At 32.7% G+C, this 14474-nt stretch overlaps 1 pseudogene across 1 annotated transcript; it reads right to left on the reverse strand.

The window, feature by feature from the left end:
- Nucleotides 1–1620: 1620 nt before the first annotated feature.
- LOC105157234 (26S proteasome regulatory subunit 6B homolog) lies at nt 1621–12272 on the reverse strand (annotated as a pseudogene). The gene is made up of 8 exons (XR_016064608.1): nt 11988–12272; nt 8438–8668; nt 7722–7880; nt 6730–7088; nt 4338–4490; nt 3937–4021; nt 3532–3736; nt 1621–3201 (listed from the first exon to the last, which is right to left on the reverse strand). The product of XR_016064608.1 is annotated as a 26S proteasome regulatory subunit 6B homolog (transcript).
- Between the last annotated feature and the right edge of the window lie 2202 nt (nt 12273–14474).

Here is a 14474-nt window from a genome sequence, read left to right on the forward strand (position 1 = left end):
AATTGATTGAAATTTAATTTAAAAATTTTTAAAAATTTATTTAAATATATTTTATTTCTTTTATGTTAATCAATTAATATATAGTATGTATTATTATATTATATATAAATAAAAAAAATAATCTTTTAGTTTTAAAAATTTAAAATAATTTATAGGTAAATTTTTTAATTTATATTTAAATAAAAAATTAAATATACAAGATCAAATTAATCATCTTCATATTTGCTTTGATAATAACATTTAGTTGTAAATAAATACAAAAATAATTTTAAAAATTAAAATAATTAGAACAAGTCTCATATTTTTTTAATTTAAATTTATAACTTAATTATTAATCTACTAATTTAATTATTTAATATTAAAAAACATATACAGGGCCATATTTCATTAAATATTGCTTTGATGCCCTCTCCCTTTAGGTAACAACAATCAAATAATTTAATATCCAATTATTAAAAGGTGTACAGATTCAATAAACAAGTAATAAAATAAAAATTTGAATTTTTATAAATTATAACTATTTATACCGAAATCATACTATTCATTCCAATAAATTAACACCTCCTTACATTTTGTTTATAAAAATTTAATACTTGGTAATTTTTAACTTAAATTTATCATTTTTATTAATATTTCATTTAAATAATTTAATATTTCAATCATCAAGAAATGAAAAAAAATGATTGTTCATTTTTATAAAAATTAAAAGATTAATTTTAAAAATTTAATAATTTATATAAGTGTAATAATTTTTTAATATAAATTTATAACTAATTTTATTAATATATTAAATAATAATTTAATATAATTAATAAATAAAAAAGAAATATACGTTTCTTAAAAATAAAACTAAATCCACTCATAAGATGGAACATACCTATTCTAATCTAAATCACTAAGAAAGAACATGACAAAACAAGACTGCTGAATCCTATTTTTGATTGTATAAGTAACGAATTAAAACATATGTTTCATTTAATGTTTTCACTAATAAAATATAATAAGATGTAAATATAAGTTAGAAGTTGAAACACAGTTTAGAAAATATTACAATAAATATCTAAATTTAATATTTATATATAATAGTTGCTATTGAAATATAATCAACATAACTTTTAGGCCATAAAATACAAGATATAAATACTTTGATAGTAAGGGTTTGTTCAATTTATGTATATTTTTTTAAAGAAAAGAGCATATAATTTCAAAGTATTTATAAATAAAAAAAAATAAAAGAATAACAACAGAGAAAATGCAATGATATAATTAAAACCCCATGCAAATTGCAAACCTACCAGAGGAAGACAATTGCTCTTGTCAATTCATCCACCACAATCAGAATCCTGCGCTCAAAGAAGAGGACCTATTTGATACATTAAGGATTAGATAATGGTGTTTGCTAATGTGTAACTATGATAATGGTGTTTGCTAATGTGTAACTATGAGAAACATTTTCCAATATAAATTGTACCGAAACAATGTTCAGAAGTTAAACCTTCAACAAATTAAAAAAAATATTAAAGAATAAACATTATAAATCACGCATCTCATAAATTTTAAACAAGTCAGTATTGTGACCAATAGATTGAACTTCGTTGGCTTCTTGTCAATAGGCTGTACGCATAACGAAACGAACGGTTAGAAAAAAACACAAATAAATGAAAATATCAATTTATTTATTAATCCTGTTTCTTTCTTAAGGTTGAGTATGAACGAAAACAAAGCTATAATAGGATGTTCTCACCGTGTAAAGTGAATCCGTGTTGACCGGCACTGGAAGGTTACTCTCAGTTCAACAACTGTTCTCATTCCCTATCAAGTCTTATTATGTGGCTATAAGGCTGTCGTCAGGAGGTGGTAAAATCGAGGAACTTCAACCTGAGTACAAGCCCACGAGCATAGTGTATACCACAAGAATAAATTAATTCTCAATTTACATGAATTTTAATTGATAAGGCATCTATCAGAATGAGTTACACAAGACAAGGCACTTTTTCAAGATGTCTTTAGACTCTAACCTTCACTCCTGATATTGACTTATCACTGTTTGGGAGAGATTTCCACGAGGAATCCACCTTCATCATCCCTTGAACTCTCCAGGCTGGAAGCAGTCAACTAAGACTCTGACCAAATGGCAGAGCCCATGGAAAGAAACTCTCCGAACTGTCAATTGAAAGATTCTGGCATACACTCTAAGAAACAACACAATCAATACTAGACAAGTTTTAACATCTATACAATCATCCAAGCATATTAATCCCAGTTCTGCTGACAAAGAGGAATATTAATAGTTTCATTATTTTGCTGTAATCTCATACAATATCTCTTTCTGCAGAGATGTTGAGCAGTTAAAGCTTAACCCTCAGTGTTTGTGATGAAAATTATGCTAGTAAGCTGACTCCCAGATTAACAAAAAGAAAAGTAATATTTGATATTCCATTAGTGAAATAATTATTAGAAACACAAATAAAGAGGCATACAACATTAATTATAAGACATGCTATCTCTGTACCATACACAAAACATCAAACAAACGCCAAGTGGACCTTTAAAATCCACCCAGCACAATAACACAAATTGCTGAATTGACTCTTATAACTTCTAATTGTGATGTGTCAAAAACTCTCACCTATCCATGTTCTAGGAATTTGGGATAACTTAACATGAGTACTCTTTCTCAATTATTTTGTTATAATTTGTATATGTGAAAAATATTATCTTACCAACTCCAGTAAGTAGAATCATCAAAGGCAATGAAGTCCATAAATTCACATACTTATACAGATATTCAATTAACACTCGAAAAGCAAAATCGCAAATTAGAAACAGCAAACAAGTGATTTGTGTAGAAAGAAGAAGAAACATACCAGACCCTTAGAACAGAATGCATAAAGGAGCTATCAAAAATAAAATAAAAGGATTACCTCCATTTTGATACTGGAACCACCTCTGAGTAGATCAATCAACGCAACAAAAGCATTTAAATTCTCTTTAATGCTTAAATTTGAATATTCACTCTCCATTACTCCTAACAACCACACTTCTTCTGGATTGCTCATCAATTTCATTGTATATTCAGCACTTTTATGTTAGATTTACTAACCTCAATTTCGGATGGACTGCAAACCAGAAGTTCTTACTCAGAATCATTTGCATCGCGTCCACTAGTGACTTTAGAAATGTCATCCATGCTCCCAAAGTCTACAGAATCACATAGAAAATTATTAGTTTAGGAAAAGTAACCAATATTTTACGAGAAAGGGAATGCCTATAAAATGATTTTTCAATAGACCATTTTCTGAGTTAAACAAGGAGAAAATACCTAAAAATATGTAAATGCGGCAAATTTTTATATTAATGCGACTATAAGATCACACCAATAGTACGTCGAATATCACATTATCATAGAACAATCAAACAATCATAGTACCAAAAAAAATACCTAATTGGCAAGGCATTTCAGTATTTTATCTTATATTCCAAGTAATATATGTAAGATAAGAAGTTACAGTCTATGGACAAAAACTTAACTGAAAATTTGGTTGTCTAACAGAATGCAAAAATTCTTCTCTTTCTCCTTTACTGGTTCAACACAATCATCACTTGTATAGAACTCGAAATCAGTGTCAGGTTTCTTCACATTGGACCTGTAACCCTTCTCAAAATCTTTTGGGAGTATAATATAGCAATTCTTTCTTACTGCAAGCATACCTGCTTCTTGGCAAATAGCTGCGATCTGCACCAGTAAACACTGTAATTATGGTCAATTAGACTAACAGATGTATCGTTGATCACTAACAATGAACAATAAGATCGCTTCAAATATGGGGGATCGTGGCAGATATCAGAGGAAGAGGTCTCTAGCATATAAAATTGTAAATAAGTAACTAGATTTCTCACTCTATAAATGTGGAAAAAGTGAGCAGAATCACTAACCTCAACTGCACGGATTTTATATGGTCGAGACACATAGTCCTCCAAATCTAACTCATCACTTAAATTCATTTTTAGCAGTGCAAACCTGCAAACAAGTCCCATTTTCTATCAACTATAAGAACACAATGAAACTACAGTTTACGGTGATAGAGAAATTCAGGCATCTATGTCAATCTTGATGTAGAATAACTTTTTTTCCATGGTTGCATGAACTCTTTTCTCTTTCACCAAGGAGGATTGTCTCTTTCTTCTTAGCCTCTTTTGTCGCAGTTTCTCCTATTTTAAAGGTTGATTGGGTTGAGAATTCTCTTCGTAAGTGAGATGTGAGGATAGTTTAATATAAATGTTGTTTACTTTAAGAACCAGCAAACTTCAAATAGTAAACGATCTTTGAGATTCACCTGAAATACGAGCCTCTTCTGACATCTATCTGGCAAAGGGAACTTAATATTACGATCAAGTCGTCCCAGACGTAGGAGGGCAAGGTCCAAAGTTTCAGCTCGGTTAGTTTCCATGATAACCTTCATATTAACTGTCTGGTCAAATCCATCCATCTATAAAGACAAAGGACATTATAACTCAGAATGTTAACGGTATAGGACTCAACATGGATATTTGAATAACCACTCTTTCATACACACAGGCAATACTCGACATGTTGGCTTGAAGGTATACACACGACTGAGTGCACAGGAATATGTTTCAACCTGCAGTTGTCCTGATACAATAAAAAATGCTTGCCTTGCCTGGCGAAAGAGTCTTAATCAATTTTTCCAATCCTTCTTAGGAATGCCACCACTAAACATCTCTTAGCCAAATTGTATATTTTATGTAGCTTTGGGAGGTTCTCTTTACCCTGTGCTAATATGGTCATCTAAGAGGAATAATCCATAAAATAAAAGACAACTATAATAATATAGTTTTTAAACATTTTAGAATAATTATTGTCATTTATATTGAAAAAATAATATCACCGTCAGAATCTTTCACCTCCCAACCAGAAATAGTAGTCAGATAAAGTCTAAATAAAGGCTTTTACACCGGATTTTAAGATAGCCATCAAAAAATGCAAAAATTTTTAGATATAAACCAAAAATAGAAGGAAATGACTATTGCAATTTTTTTGAAGTTATTGCCTCCCACCCGACGAAATAACTATTATCTGCTATTATAAATATGTAAAGCTGCTATCAAACTCCCCAAACTTAAACAATTATTGTCCTCAAGCAAAAGTCTGACATTGCAAAGAACATGTTCTGAACATTGTGCTAATATTCCGTTACAACAAATGTAACCCTATAACCTATGTGCAAATAATCTCAAAACACAAATGCCACAATACATTATGCAAACGCTAACTTATCATAATGAGGGTAAGAGGCCAATCACATCACAACACTTTGTCTCACCAAGCAGAGAGTAGAACAATCAAGCTTCCACAAAATCATAGGTTTCTAAATGTCACCTTACTCGTCGATTCGACACAATACCCTTTATCTCCTTATTTCTGCCTACGTTGGGAGGACTTTTGTTGTTCTTTCTTTTCTTTAGCCATCTTCCCCTTTTGTCGTCATGGCTTTTATTTTCTTTCTTTTTTCTTTGTTTTCGCCCGTGACTTACGTTCTTTAGGCCGTATTTCGGTCTTTTGGCGCGAATGACAACACTTGTGGTGAAGGATACGTTCTTTAGGCCGTATTTCGGTCTTTTGGCGCGAATGACAACACTTGTGGTGAAGGAACCCGGTTACTCAACCAAAAAAGTCATATTTCGGTCTTTTGACGCTAATGACAACACTTGTGGTGAAGGCACCCGGTTACTCGACCAAAAAATATTTTACCTAAAGTGCTTTGCATATGAGGCTCTAGTCACCATTTTACGTGAATAATAACATTTATGATGAAGTTACCCAGTTACTAAGTGACCTAAACCAGCGGAGTAGATGTAGTCTTCCTTTTTCTTGCTATTCTTTCTTCCTTTTTTTTTTCATGGTAAAAGAGATTTCTAAGGGAAGGGCCTTTGAATTTTTCAAAGTGATGCATGTCCCATGTTAAGTTTATAAGGATCAATTGGGCGGTATTTTGACAAACAAATATAATTTCACAAGAACTCCTATGATTGAGTGGAAGCAAAGACATTCCAACTTTATTTCAAAGCAATTCAAAACGCTTGAAAGTAGGCCTCAACTACTCCACATTTACTGAGAGCAACAATCACATAACGTAAGTGCACATTCATGTCTCAATCTTATGCTTCCTAAGTCACATTTATTCGTCAAATTACCAACTATCATTCTCGATAAACTCAAAAAAAAAGTAGTAGTTTGATAATATAACATATGACAAATGAAAACTTAAAAACGTGGAATTCTTTACATTTGAAATAGTTTGTTGGGTCCTTCAAATGAAAATTGGATGAGTACTTCCATGTTATTTTAATTGAACCAAGAGTCTAACCCCAAAATGCTAAACAAATATATTGACATTCCGACAATCAAATATGTCTCACAAAACTTGATATACCATAAAGAGCAAGACATATTGTTTACTTGAATGAGATTACACTGAAGTACATATAAACAAAAAAGGATAAGAAACAACCACAATAGTAAATCATTTGGAAAACCACTGAAAAACATCCAAGAATATTTTTCAAAACAACAAACTTGCTAGATCTAAAGAAAAGTACCTTTGCACTATAGTGCAAATGATGAATATCAAGATAACGATACACGCACATAAAAGGAAACATGTCTAACGAATGAAATGAAAAGTGGAAGCCAAGAAAACTTTTTACCACCATTATCACTTTGCAATGACTTTTTACTTCCTTTAATCATCATCAGTGTCATTGTTTTTAAAGCCCCAGCCTCCAAGAGAGCGATAGTATTCCGCCTCATTGCCACCTCATGCACATTCCCTTGGTAGCTACCATGCATGAAGACAAATAGAGAAGTTTGCAATTCCTCAACCTAAACTACTGCATGTTCATAAGAGGAACTATTGTATTGTGTGTCATTCAGTCATTGGGGAATTTTTAATAAATACATCACAAATAGGGTTTACTTCTAAAGCCTTGATGATTCCCTCAAGCTCTATCGCCTTCTGCGACCATTCCTCCGAACTTCCCTTATACGAGTCCACAAGCTTGCTCACCTATTTAGTCGAAAGACATTCAAATACAAACCAACTGTCAAATGCATAGATATGGCAACACGTATGCATGTAAAAGACAAACCACCAATGCAATGCTTAATAAAGATAAGTTAGAATATGAAATACACACACACACACACACTCACACACACACACCCCACACAACAGACAAACAAAAGAAAAGTGAGAGACTTTTAAACAAGACCTTTGAGTTTTCTTATGCTTTGTTATAACAGAATAGGTCAGGTCAAACCTTACTCAAGTAATTAAATCATGAAGTCACCACCACTACAAGGTCAAACCTTATGCTGTTGAAAGCGAAGCCTAAATTTTGAAGGCAAATTTGAAGTTCCGAATCATAACAACTCAAAATATCAGAGTGGCCCTATGTAAGCAAGGCTTACCAAATGTGGATTAAGAATACAATTAAGAAGAGATCCATTTCTTAATATTGGATTGGTTATCCACATTAAAGATACAACTGCATTCTTTTTATAGCACAAAGTCTTAACTCGAGAGAAATGTTTGCTACCATTCAATCAATTTGATAAAGTAAATTGGAAGTTGATGGAAAAGAAAATTTTATCTCATACATTGTTATTATTGTTCAACTTCATCTATATCTGAACATACCTGGTTCAAAAGTTCCATGAGAATTTGTTGAACCTCTTGATCAGCTCCAGTTTGAGCATCAAATCTAGCGGTAGCAATTGTATATACCTCATGAATGAAAATATTTGCAGGTGCATTTTCTTTTGCAAGCCGAAAAACATCACGAACCATTCGAGGACCCTGGAGGCATTTTAGACCAATAGTCCCGTTTGTTATATGGATATCAAAAATAAAACCTTCAACTGCCATATCTTCCTAAAAGCAAACAAAGTAACACCGCAAGAAATGACAAAAGTATGTAAAGATAATCCTAAGAACAAGTACAAGTACCACGAAAAATTTCTTTTACCTATTCCAACCCATCATTTTCTACAAAGAAATTAACAACCTATGACCAACTAAGATGAAGAGGAATTGGTAAAGGGAAGAATGATGAATCATTCCAAGTAGCTGAAATTTCAGTACCAACTTCCACACAATTACGAAAATAACTTGGGAGTTCTTGTGAGGACCAGGTTCGGCTAGAGTAAATTACATGGCAAGAGAATTATAGTAGCACGTAATTGTTGTTCACTTCAAGGAGAGTGAAAAGTCAGAAGGTGTATGATTAATTAGGTCGACAACTACGTCTCTGGGCAACAAATTTCTCCAGACAGAGAAGGAATAAAAGTAGCAATTTGCCCAAAAATAATGAGTAAAAATGCAGGAATAATAACTCAACTGACTTTTAAACATACCTCTCCCAAGTACTTCTGAACAAATTCTAAGCCAACAACTGTGATGAAGGATGCAATAATGTGGTTAGCAACAACCTTGGCAAGCATGGTTTTCCAAGTGCCAAGCGGACCACAGAGCAACACCCCATAAGGAGGATCTATGCCAATCTGTTGACACAACTTATGATGTGTCAAAGGTAACTCTACAGTTTCATGGATTTCTTGCTTTTGAATGTCGTATCCTCCAATATCCTGATAGAATCACCAGAGAAATAAATCCACAACTGAACACAATTTCATAAAAAGAACAACAAAGCATCTTTAGCCAATACAGGTGACAAAGATCAACTGGACACATGACACAAACTGAATCATGGCAACCAGTACCTATACAAAAAATAATACATGAAAGTTGTAATCATGGATACGTTCTATCGCAGCTCAATAACTAGGTCGAGTCAATGGAATAGGGTAATTACAACAGATTGCTGGAATTAGATAAATATAATAGATATATGCTTCCAATACTATGAATATTAAGCCATTGGGAATAAGTGAGTGAGAGAGAAAACTTGTGCCTCTTCATAGAAAAAGGTGAAGATAAAGAAACAAAAACGACAATCAAAGAAGGAAGTTGATATATCAGGGTCAGAAACCCTGAGCAAGTTGCAAAAACAAATGAATTACAAAAGATATAAATAATAGCATTTTGGAAATGAACTCCTACAAATGCAACTGGAGAAAGATCCAGAGATATTGATATTGTTTGCCTGAAAAAGCAACTAGAAATGAATAGCGGAGAACACCAATTGCAGCTGTCAAGGGACCACACACAAACGTGCCTAGATGATATGTTGCTATCAGCAAACCATAAAAGCGAGTATGCACAAAATGTAGAAGGCAATATCTACTCCTTAACAGTCTTTATTCATTGTAGAAGGGTAATATGAAGAAAGAAAGAGAACACAATGAGTGCACATACAACTTTTCAACACTTTGCCTCACAAACTTTTCTTCACCTGGACCTGAATAGATCATATAAAATCCAAAATTTAGTTTGCTGGTGCTCAAGAAAATGCCTCCTCCGTAAACATCGTAGGTCAAATGAAATGCATCACTAGATTTAGTTAAATTTTTCAAGAGGTATTTCCTTCCATTGATTCTCCATCTCTTAACCATCTTTTGATAATTTATCCAGTTATTAATCAATTTAACCATACTTTCCAAGAAAATGGTTATCCTACAAATTACCGAATTAGCATGATATGCTTTATGTTTAGAAAACAAGACTCTGGCTTCATTGAAGACAAAATGGCTCTTGGACAGAAGTGAAAATATATATGCTTGCTATATATATGTTCTTCATATACAATGGCTCCTGAATAAAAGAGAAGCAAGGTCTATTAGAATGACGTATTCGCACCAGCAAAAGGTACTCCCAAATAAACATGCTACCTAGAAGGCTAGAACTCTGTAGGAATTTAATTGAGGGGATGGATTTGTTATATTTATATATTTGAGGGGATGTCTTTGTAGGTTTTCTTTTCTTTTTTTCTTTTTCAATATTTTGAGAGAATATTTAACTATTACGTTAAAACCATCTCTACACTTATTACCAAAGAAAATTGCATTTTTGGTATTATAATTTAGGATACTTTGCAATATTGGTATTATGTTTTTTGAAATAACTTGAAATGGTACCAAAAAAAGGCTTTGTTTGCAGTTTTTATACTGTCGTTAGATTTCTCCAATTCCATTAAGGATTTGTGTGTGACCCTTTAGGTTTAGTTTTAGCTAGACTTGGGTTTCAATCCAAAATACAATTTATTTGGCAACTCATTTGCACTAAATTAATTAATCACCATGAATTAACCACCCTCAGTTACCCCTTAATTGGAGGGGTACCCATTACCGTGGGTAACCATTTAGCAATGGTTTAAAGCACTAGAGAATAGGTCAAATTTTCATGAACCTATCGGCTATGCGTACCATGTGATACGGTGCTTCTGCCGTATAACCTCCCGACCAAAATTTAGGGCATGAAATTAGTTACCAGTTACAAGAGAGCTAATATACATACTCTTCCCAGAAAAAAGGCAATCAAATTTAATTTTCACCCATTCTGCTTATTTTGTTTCCTTTATTAGATACCAGATGAAAACGTAGGGCAACAACCATCTGCCTAATACTGTAACTTGTCAATATTACAAGTCCACCTGACCTAGCTAGAGCAACATTTTAATCTTACATGTCGGACATCCATCAAATTTCTTCCCATAAAAAGAGCTAATCGGAGCTTTTGAAATAATCTATAGCCTTTCCACACCAAGTAATTAACAAAAATTGCATAACAGAGCTAATAATCCCAACATCTCCTTCATTGATATTGTTTCAAGGGAAACTTTGCCTATAGCGGATGCAAAAATCAAGACATCACATTATATGCCAACTTTTATAGAGGTACTGATTACATGTTCCAGATAAACATGCAAACATTAACGGAACCACTGCACCAGCAGCAAATTACAAGTTAAAGGATGATAGTTAATTAAGTAAATCAAACCAGTTGAAATTAATCACATCACGTTACAGGCTAAAGTAAGAATAATAGCCACCTATAATATACTTAACTATTAATTTACCCAATTAAACAAAGCTTGTTGGCACAGGCACGCCTGTAGAGAACTGTACTAAGGGCTACCTTTAAGAATCATAAAAGATATATAGAACCAAATTAGATAATGCTTCTTCACAAGCCCATTTCACCTCCATCAAGTTACTAAATTGCAAAAATATCTAACTTTAAGCCTTGAAAACGTAACTACACCTGACCCCCAATATCAATTTTAAAATAATCAAACTTAAGGCTGAAGATTCCTATATTGTATTAATGGCCATGCTTTTTCCCACATCTAATCAACCAGTCAAACAGTCCACCTTCACCATATAATACAAAAAGTGAAGCAAATGGAAAATTCAAACAATTATATATTTAAATATTTTATAAGATCCAAATTACCACAGTACAGAAATACAATAAGTTCAAAAATATTAAATTTGGGATTGAGTCACTTCCAAATTCATAACGCACATCCATCCACATAAAAAATTACATACATATGTATAATGCAGGGGCGCACATGCGAAAGCAGAAAATGATACTTATTGACTCACACCAAAGCCCATGGTAATCACATGGAAAGCAGAGATGACAATTAATTGACGAAACCTATTTGTACTGGAGCTCAATGGTGTACGGAAAAAGCAACGGAGTGATGTCACTCGCATCCGGTCGTGAAACTGACACAATGGTGACATTTACATATAGACATCCCAAATAGACATGCTACCTATAAAGGCATCCCATCCGAGAAACAGCACAACAAGTGTCATTTACATAGAGATGATGATCTACACGGCCTTTTTGTCATTTCATGGAGTTCCTATAATTACTTGATAATGAGACATTCAAAAAGACCTAATTAAATGATATATCTACCAACTAATCTCCTCAAGCAAAAGATGAGGTTGAACAGAAACGAAGAATTTGCTGAGTGTGAAGACTTATCACCTTCTCTTATTCCTGCTACCTCCGTCGCTGCTCCTCCTTACGTTCGCGGCCATCCTGTGGGTGCTCCACCGTCTCTGCTTCATCGAGGCTACAAAAACCCTTCAGACTGGTCCCCTTCTCCTTCACTCCCTCTTCGCAGATCTGGGATGGTTTTTAGGGTTTTCTCTGTAATTTTTGGGCGTGAAGAGAAGCGAAACGAAGGTGAGAGGAAGAGGAAGAAGAAGAGAGGTGATTTTGAAGGTTTTCAGGGGTGGACATCTGTATTTCTTCGTCTTTACCGTTGGAGTGGGAGTAGGGGGTTTTTACCGGTTGAGAGGGGGTTTTTACCGGTAAAATTATTTCTGCATTTTCTTTAATTTTTTTTTCTTTTCATAAAAATTTTAGGTTTATGTTCAGACGTAGATGTAGTCAAATATTGCAATTCTGATTATAAATTCATTAAAAAAATTTATTTTAAGTGCTCGTTTGGTTTGATTTGGTATTGGTTCTGTGATTAAATAGATCAAATCTCACTTCTAGTGAAAATGTGATTTTATTTATAACTATTACTTATTTTTTCAAATTAAATTCTGATGACAATCCACGTAAAAATGATATTTTAGTTATCATTTTTTATTTTATAATTCATTAAATTCTATTTTAAGTATAAACTAGTTATTAGTCTGTAGAGGCGTCTATTTTATGATTTAAAGTTATGTGATATTTAATATTGTTTATCTAAATTTATTTGAATTAATTAATATTAATATATTGAGATATTAATTGTATTATATTTTATTGACAATTAAATTATAATAAATTATTAAATGAATATTTTAGTTATCACCAGTCAAAATATTACCGTGCTTTTACAAAATTTGATTTCTCATTACAATTAACAAAAGGACTAAAGTGATCAATGTCAGACTGGACATCATAGTAGAGGGAATTCAGAAGAACCAACACCTATGAGGAAATTAAGGAAAAAATAAAAGGAAGACATAAACTAAAACGATACGGGATGATGGGCCAAAAGAGAACTTCTTAGTAAGAAAGGCAAGACATAAATCAAAATTTATGAAAAATATGAAGAGATCTCAACAGAAGAAAGACAAAAGAAAGGTGGGGGGGGGGGGGGGGGGGGGAGACTGCACAAGAAGGAAAAATAAGATAAAATAACTATATATGTTTCTTTCTTTTTTTTTACTTGCCTAAATTACCCTTACACTTAGAATGTTTTAGGAAAATCTTCTAAACAAGTGAGTTTTCGCCTGCATAAATTTTTGACTTCCCCTTTTCCAATTGTTTGATCCTTGGTGATTCTTTTTTTTCTTGCCATTGGTTCTCTGCTAAATCAATCTGAGGAAACTCTATAGATTCCTATTAAAGGCCTGAACATGACTTCGCATAGTTTAACAAGTCCCCCCAATTATATGATTTTGTGGAAATCAAAACGCCTTTTCAATAAGTAAATGTAAAACATAGTTTAGATTTGGACATTCTTGTTAAAATCACAAGTTAGTCTATCACCAAATTTCAAATATTTTACTAAAAGAATGTCCGAGAGGCCTTTGAAGTCGGACTCTACTAGCAAAAAGATGCTTTAGTTACTATTTCAAGAGAAACTTGATTAAGCCTCTCATTTCGAGAAGATCCTTTTACTTATACCTCTAGAATTACATGATTTTTCTTTCTGTTGAGAATTCCTTAAAAATTTGTTGTGGATTGTGAATTATTATATGTCATGTGTTTTCATGCTTCTCCACGATTCTGCCTCCTTCAAAGTTGTGATGTTGTTTGCCGATACTTGTCAAAGGAAGGGTCTTGCTTTTGACATGTTTCTTACTACGATGGTGTAAAAGAAGGATTCAAATATGAGTATACTGAGAGAATGGTTGCTTGAATAATTGACTATTAGTTCTCTGTTTGTCACACAAACACAACATCTGACCAGAATTCCATGAGGTAATTCTTCTGGGGGTGAATAGCAATTTACCCCCATGTAAAAGTCAAAATGAGCATATTATTCCCCTATGTATAGCAATTTACCCTCCTATACCTTTTAAAATGAAGCAACTTTTAAAAAACATAGGAAGGTAAATTATTGTATTTTAAAAAATACAGAGAGATAAATTGCTATTTATTTTTTCATAAGGGGTAATTTGCTCATTTGTAATATCACAAGGGGCTTGGTTGCATTTTTCCCTTTTTCTGGAAATGCATCAACTAAGAAAAGAAACAATTTTAATATGCGAGATGATGGCAGGGCTTAATAATAAATTATTGTGAAATACACTTGTAATATTCAGCATTGAGCAAAGGAGACTGTGTTTTGAGTCATGCATAAGATATTTTCTGGATGCTATACTTTTCTTCAAAATGCATGTAATCGTACTGAAGGTTTGGATTAAACCTACGATATAGAAACTTTTCTTCAAAATGCATGTAATCGTACTGAAGGTTTGGATTAAACCTACGATATAGAAACGCTTCTTTTATGAGCAAAAG

The sequence above is a fragment of the Sesamum indicum genome, linkage group LG1 (assembly GCF_026168435.1).
Source record: "Sesamum indicum cultivar Baizhima isolate 11 linkage group LG1, ASM2616843v1, whole genome shotgun sequence".
NCBI lineage: Eukaryota > Viridiplantae > Streptophyta > Magnoliopsida > Lamiales > Pedaliaceae > Sesamum > Sesamum indicum.